The 8185-nt window shown below is 41.9% G+C and overlaps 1 protein-coding gene across 2 annotated transcripts in view; it reads left to right on the top strand.

The window, feature by feature from the left end:
- LOC143930290 (transmembrane protein 150A-like) overlaps positions 1 to 8185 on the top strand; it is a 236192-nt gene that overhangs the window by 123259 nt on the left and 104748 nt on the right. The gene's annotated exons all lie outside the window — the stretch shown is intronic.

The following is an 8185-nucleotide window of genomic DNA, read 5'->3' as shown; positions in this document are numbered from 1 at the left end:
CGATCTGAGATTAGCATGCAAAAAAAATAATGATCATTTGCCCAATAATCTTATCGTGTACCGGGCATTAGCGCCTGAAAAACGCCTCAGTGTGAAAGTAGCCTTAGGCCGCGTACACACGCGCGGACTGTTCGCCCAACCTTGTTCGTCAAACAGTTTCGGCAAACAGTCCGCTCAAAATTAGCATGGACGGACATGGCCACACACGACGAACGAACAGTTTGCTGAAACCGTGCGCGATGACGTGAACGGCACGTACGACGGGACGAAAAATACGACGTCCTATACACTGCATTATAACTTTCGGCGTGTAAATCCTTTCTGAGCATGCGCGGAACTTAGTTTGACGAACAAGCCTACACACGGGCGGACTGTTCGCTGAAACAAGGTTTCAGCGGACAGTTTTTCGGAAATTCCGTAAAACCTTGTTCGTCAAACTGTCCGCTGAAACTGTCCGCTGAAAGCCCACACACGAGCGGACTGTCCGCCCAAACACTGTTCAGCGGACAAAGTTGGGCGAACAGTCCGCCCGTGTGTACGCGGCCTTAGAGAGTGAGATGTGCTCTGACACTGCCAGCACTTGAATACAGAGTGTAATCTCAGAACACCGATACTGTGGGCTTGGAGCGGTGCTGATCCGTCGTGAAAAAGTTTTCAACGTTCTACTTTACAGACCAAAAGTCAGCAAATAAGAGAAGTTGTTTTTCCTGGAAATAATGAGAAAGGTTTACAGATCCCAGTTTAAATTGCAGGTTCTGTCTATCAATAGTTACTGCACAAAGACTATCTTTTTCAGCAGCAGCAAGAAAATCCAAATCTAAAAGGCTGCATCTTTACATAATTACAAACTATACATTGGATAGGAACCGTGTTTTTTAAATACTTCTATGTGATTTTAACATTTAAGTTAATCTACTTAACAGGTTGTTCTAAAAGCATGAACAAAATAAAAGCTGTTTGTCAGGATAACTGTTGCCTAGCAAAGTGACACTTAACATTATCCTTATTGTCTAAAAAGAATCCATATACATCTACTACTTAATGGCCCTGTAATCTATTTTTCATGAAATTGTTTCTTAATGTGTTTTTATGGCTCCCTGTAACATTCTTTGTGAGCCCCCAAACCTCTCCTTTTCCCCCTGGTTTTTGTTTAGAATGAGCAACGCGTGTTAAATGTAGTCATGCACACAACACATTCCATAGTCCCTAGTCCATCTCGGAAGCAAACAAGAGGGTAGCTACATGCCTACATACAGTTGAACCACAAATGTAGCTACCCTCTAACACAGTCAGATAACAGCAGTAAGAAAAAAGGAAAACAAAAAAATGGACTTGGAGAAGGCTGAGAAATAGGAAGTGCGTGTTTTTTTTTTTTTTTTTGGACACTGCCACAGTGTTGGTCTTCCAGAGTAGTCTTTACTTTACTCTTCACCCTTTTATTGACTTATGAACTTTTGATATTGATGAGGGTCATAGTTCAGAAGAACCCAATGCAACAGAACTAAACGGGGCACTGGGCTTGGATTTTTGAAGGGTCTCGGATTGTCACTGGGCACACTGGCTTTAATTCAGTAGAACATCAGAAGGCGGGACCCCCTTGGGGGGGGGGGATTACCCAGAGTTGAGATTTCAAACACGATCCAGTGAGAGCATCAAACAAATGTCCAAGAGTCCAAGATAATTGATGAAATAGATTCATCACAGTGCAATTTTATGTGGTATCTGCTCACCTGAATATTTTAAGCGCGGTCAGAATTCTTAAACTGTAATGAAGGGGCAGTGTGTTTGGCCCCAAAGTGCATTGGTTCTATTCTGCTATGAATTGAAATTATCCTTAAATTACCTTGAGCTCTTGGATGTTGGGTGCTCTCATTGGCTTGTATAATTCAGAAGAGCACATGCACAGGCTTTATGTAACTAACATTGTGCCATTGTTTTGGTATGCACAGAACCCTACCTGTTATGCCATTGTTTGCAAGACAGTAAAACAAAACAAAAAATCAACTTTTATTTTATTTTTATTTTTTTACCTTTCCACTTGTGCACCTTCTAGTCTGACCTACATGTTTTAATACAGATGCCAATTGGTGCTTCAGCTTGTTACCTTATCCCACTACCATGTGTTGCAGGTTTTCGAATGGGTTAATCTAGAATTGGAAGTTATGGTTTCTCACTGTCTCCACCACTTGGAAAGTGGGTTAAAGGTTAATTTTGTCTAATAAAATTTCTCCTCACTAAAAGCTTTGAAGAAGATAAATATTTTATTATCTTTACTAATGTTAATTGCGGTACAGCCTGCCCCTGTGAATGTCATTTGATGCTTTTAAAGTGGTTACAAAGGCTATTTTTTCCAATAAAAAAAGATGTTATACTTACCTGCTCTGTGTAGTGGTATTGCAAAGAGTGGTCTCTTATTTACTATTTTGGGAGTGCCCCAATGGCAAGTCTGCCATACCCCTGCCTCACTGAGGGGGAAGATGTAGAACCAGCCTGTAACATAACCTATGGGCACACGGCTCTGTTAATGGTACTCTTCAGGCACTTTGTACTGTTTAGAAAGTTGAACAGTCCTTTACCAGTCTAGGACTGTGTTGCACCATTCTGATGGAAGCTTAGGCACTGAAGGAGTGATGACACACTGGTTTGCACTGGATGCCCTATGGGGGCCTATCACCTGGATCTCCTTTGGTGAGCACTTAGGACTTGCCCGTTTTTCTCAAGAGATGGTAGGCTCCTGCTCTTCTCGAATGCTGCAACAATTTCATAATCTCCCACCGACACTTTTTCACATGTAAGACTTTAGTGCTTGCCGCATGCACCCTGTATGTACTGCGTCATATCGGATTGGTGCTGTGACTGATTTTTATTCTGTTGCGTAGCACCTAGAAAGTGGTGTGATACTTGTGGGTAGTATCACTGCTCTCTGCAAGGGCCACAACATACCCCATAGTGTGTGCTCCATTTCCTCTCCTGTGAGCCTTGCTAACTTTTGATATTTGATAAGGCCAACTGGCAGATCTTCCTTTAGGAGGCCTGATGCAGTTGGTCCAGACCCCTCTCTCATGTTAAAGTCCACTTCGTATTTGGAAACTCTCCATCTGGGGCACCCTACTCTTACTCTGCCTTATCTAGGTAGGAGTTCTTCAAAGCCGTGGCGCAGTAAATGGAGGAAATTTGGATCAGGAATAGCCTGTTTGGAATGCAGGGGTTGTAAGCAGGCTCTATGCTATCTCCAATTTTCCTTCTTTACAGCTGTTGCAAGGTCAACAGAGGATGAAGAGTGCTCCCTATCCCCTGTGGATGACTTGGTGCAAGAGAAGTCTCAGTCCCTGGACTAATACTATCCTCCTTTTTGTGGATATAGTAAACACGTTCTTGGAACATGAGCTTCCAGCATCCTGTACGCCCTAGGTTTCCCATTCTGGGTCCTCAGATGAAACAGACTTATCCTGTACATTCTCTTGAAGCTTATGTTGTATAAGGATTGGCCTAACCAGAACAAGGTCTTTACCCCTCCCAAGTGGTTTTCTCAGCAATATCCTATTAAGGAAGGGTTTTTAAAGAATTGGTCTGTTCCTATAGTAGATCTGGCTGTTTTCAGTAAAAAAAAAAAAAGACTGACTGTCCCTGTGAAGGACGCCTAGGTGTGTAAAGCTGAACTCCAGCATAAGCAAATATTTAAATCTGAAAGGCATGTGTTTTTGTGTATTTCATCTAGCTCTGTACAGTAATCCGTTGTGAAACATCTGTGCATTTGACACCTCAAGTAAATTCCCCGTGTCGGACCTCACGCTGATGGCTGCCTGCACTGTAAAACACTGAAGACTAGTGCACACAAGCCTTAAAGTGGTTCTAATACCTAAAAATGTTTACCTTTTTTAAAGTGGATGTAAACCCCATTCATGAAATCTGACCTGGGCACATATATCTGTAGTGTTTACTTATCCCTCTCCGAAGCTCTGTGTCTTTTTGCTGCTTCATGCATCTGTTATCTGCATTATAACTTCTGATCAGTTCTCAGACACATAAGATAAAAGCAGCTGGAAATTTGTGTTGGGGAGGGTACTATAAATTAGCAGAGAGCTTGTCTATTCACAGCACAGCTCTGCAAACTTCTTTGTTCCTCTGTCTATGTTATGGGGGGACGTTGCCTTTCCTCCAATCAGGTGCCACACAGTGTAAGCCCAGACCAAACCCAAACCCCCCCCCCCCCCCCTGCATCGAATGAATTCCCTGCATTATGGGAAAAAAATCTTAGGTAGCAGTATGCCTCCTGTAATGAAACGGGACCCCCGCCCAAAGTGACTCCTGTCACACCTTCTTTACCCCCTCCTTATGCTTTACCTGAGCGCTCACTTGACCTAGCCCGGTGCCGGTCTGTGGTACCTCTCACATCTCTCAGACTTTGCTGCGGAAGCACTAGCTTTTGACTCCCACTGCTGTCAGTCAAATCCTGTGACAATGGTTCAGACACACTGTCGGTGTCTATAGACGTAGGCAACATGGCTCTAGAGCGAGACCCCAGATGGTACACCATAGGAGGGGTGAGAAGGGGAGTAGCCAGAAGCATCGGCAGGGGACCTGGAAGAGGAGGAGCAAGTCCGCTTTGTGCAAAACCATTGCACAGAGCTGGAGAGCAGAACACGTATGAAAAAAGACTTTACAATCAAAAAAAAATAGGGGAAGAGGGTTGGGCTACTTTCACACTAGGGTGGGGGGCGATAAACTGCCCCTAATTTTAGCAGCGCTTTACTGCTGTTATAGTGGTGCTTTTTAGCCGCTAGCTGCTAAAATTAGGGGCAGTTTATATTCGAATAAAGGGTTAAAAGCTCCATATAAGCTTTTTTATAACTTCTGAAAGCACTCGGGCTCTTACACTGGGGCTGAAGGGGAGACGTTTTTCAGGCGCTATTTTTAGCCCAACAGCCCCAGTGTGAAAGGGGTCTTGCTGTACTGTAGATAAAAAGTAGCATTTGTATTCTATAATGTGTGCAGTTCATAATGACCCTAAAATTTGTGGTACAGAGCATTGCAACAATGATTACAAATGAGGTGTGTTTTATTTTTTTTCACAGAAACGATAATGTTGCATTGTATCTCTGAATCCCAAGCCTGCATAGTATTTACAAGCCCCAAAATTTCTAATTGTTACAGCAGAGACTAGAGCTGCCCAGACATTTAGACCCCTTTCGCACTGCCAGAGGGCCGCGTTTGCTTTTCGGCTGCTTTTAACCCCTGCTAGCGGCCGAAGAAAGGGTTAATTGCTCCCAAAAAGTGCTGCTACCAAAGCACTTTGCAGGCACTTAGTGGTGCCTATTCATTTCAATGGGCAGGAGCGGTGTATACACCACTCCAAAGATGCTGCTTGCATGACTTATTCTAACGTCCTGCAAGTGCACCACTCCAGTGTGAAAGCACTCGGGTTCTCACACTGGGGCTGAAGGGGAGACATTTTACAGGCGCTATTTTTAGCCCAAAAGCGCCTGAAAAATGCCTCAGTGTGAAAGGGATCTTAAAAAGCAAGTTCCAGTTATTTTGACAGCCAGGAATTGCCCGTGAAAGCATTTGTTTGGGCATAGGTAGCATGCATAAAGTACAAGATTGGTTAAAGGGATAAAACTTGAGGCAATGTGCTACTTTTTTTTTTTTTTTTTTTTGTCATATACTTTTTCACTTTGAGTTCTGGTTCTCAGCAGTGCAGCTTTTAAGTCGCGTTGCTTCAGCGTAACTTCAAATCTGACTATTGGTGTGATTTCATGCTTGCTGACATCTGTGCAACTTCATTTAACAGATGTCAATGCAAGTCGTACTGAAATCGCATAGAAATAGTGCAGGATTTGAATGGGATGCAACTTGTCATGTGACTTTGAAGTGTCAAGTTGCACTGGTGCGAACCAGGGCTAAGTGATGTCAGTTATGCGACCTCGTTGGATATCTGTAATGCTTAAGTTTTGTTTTTTGTTTTTATATAGTTTGCGTAGTTTATCAGTACCTGTGTTTGTATTCACCTGATTTAGAAACAAAGGCTGAGGATACTTGCATCTAAGCATATCCTAACACAAAACCAAAAACTTTATCTATTACAGCTTTCCAGTCCTTAGATGTGCTGGGTCCACTAGTCTTCTTCTTTATTCAAGCTAAGGGTATTTTCAGTATGTACAGAAAATGTTGCCCTTACCAGAAATTCTGTGTTCTGCAAGCTTAAAAGAAAGCAAGAAGAACCTAATTTTGCTTGTGTAAACTACTAGTCCCATCAATCCTCTTGTTCATTAGTATGGACAAAGGCAAATATGTTTGAAGTCTGGTCTGTGGGACAACCATGGTTACCTCAACCAATATAGTGTGGAAAGAATGCAGAGAAATTAAGGGACAGGAAGGTGTGTTTTTGTTTTCTTTTTTTCTTTTCAGTATTAGCCGGTATAAATAAGGGGAAAGCCATTACACCTATGGACTGGTAAGCTACAACATTTTACATTTTTGGTTTAAAACTAAGATACTATTTCCAAACAAGGCTACAGTAAAATCTTGCAACACCCAGTGTAAATCTCCCATGTCTAGAGGTCAACAGGTCAGCTGCAGTTTAAACTTTCAAGCAGATGTTGAGATGAGTAAATACTAAAGTTGAAGTCGATCACACTACTTGTACTTTCTCCTATTTTCTATAATTTGTTCTGTATAGTGTGACAGTTTTTTTTGTGTTGTTTTTTTTATCTGTAATTAAAACAAAATATCCAGTTTAGAGAGTTCTCAGCTATAAACTGTAAAGTAGCAATAGGCATTACATAAGGCCAGTCATACAGGGTTCGGCTCTCTGCTGGTTCCGCAGGAATGAATGTACCAAGCTGATTGATCCTGTGGTCGCAGGAAAGAAATTTGTACCATGTATGGCCTGCTTTAGACATGTACTGTGTACACTGGGTAGAACAGTTTTCTCATACCACACCTAGTTTTGCATTATATTAGATATTTCTCCAATTTAAGGCAGTATTTGTGTAATGTGTATGCTGCAGCTTTGCCATGTCAGCAGTTTAATATTCCAGGGATTTGTTAATTGACCAAATATTTAGCATGAGTAGGTAAATCTGTTTCAGAATAACTATAAAGTAAATTTTATGCTCATACATATATAGGAGAGAGCATACATTTAGAAGCCCTGGTTCACACTGAATGTGGCTTTGAAATCGCACTACTTCAGTGCAATTTCGAAGCCGACAGTCTGTGTGATTTCATGTGTGGCTTGCCAACATCTGTGCAATTTCATGCACAGATGTCGATGCAAGTCGCACATGAAATTGGCAAAAATAGTGCAGGAACCTTTTCAAAGTCGATGCAAGTTGGAGTCGCACCAATCTGAACAGTTCCATAGCCAGAAATGGGGTGCAACTTATCATCCAACTTTGAGCTGTCAAATCGCACCAGTGTGAACGGGGAATAAACCCTATTTGGATGACCTTTTTGTTTACTAAAGGAATGTGAATCGGAAACTCAAACAACTCGCTGTTTAAAAAAAAAAAATAATTCTTTCCACATTTTTGTTTTTCTTTCTTGTCCCTGTGCTGCTGATGTCATTCAACCTCATGGTGACAACAGTGGATCATGTCTGCATAAGGTGTGTTAAAATGGACACGTTTAGGCCACTTTCACATGAACAATCCATTCAGGTCCGCCTGTCAGTTTTTCGGAGCCATCCCCGCTGAGCAAGCGGATGTCCACGGGGAGGATAATCACTGATCCGCCCCATATGAAAGGACCCGAAGTCTTCATCAGAGGCCTCAGTAATGGGGGAGAAAACATTGAGTTCAGTTGGGAGACAAGACATTGTTACTATTTAGCAGGAAATGCCTGAAAGAACTTTATGGCAGGATCACCAGGTTTTGTTTTAATGAAAGATGCTAATTAAAATATATAGGAAATTCCTTTTAAAATGAACATGTTAACTCACAAGATTTCAGTCTGTTTTACATAAGCATTTATGGCAATAAATCCTGTATTAGAGACCCATTTACATCTTTGCGGTGTGTTAATGCAATGCATGATTCATTTGAATGGGCTGTTTTAACACCACACGTTCACCCACGTTGCCAAAAAGGCATAGTGTGTTGAAGCACAACTTTTAAATATAATTTTTGTACACGCAACTTGATGTCAGAATCATGCATGGTCTCCACCTATTGTGGCTCAACCT

The sequence above is a fragment of the Lithobates pipiens genome, unplaced genomic scaffold (assembly GCF_037356315.1).
Source record: "Lithobates pipiens isolate NorthernLeopardFrog02 unplaced genomic scaffold, aLitPip1_a1.2 Scaffold_25, whole genome shotgun sequence".
Classification (NCBI taxonomy): Eukaryota; Metazoa; Chordata; class Amphibia; order Anura; family Ranidae; genus Lithobates; species Lithobates pipiens.
The sequence above is the reverse complement of the archived record's forward strand: the minus strand, read 5'-3'. Positions and strand labels throughout refer to the sequence as shown.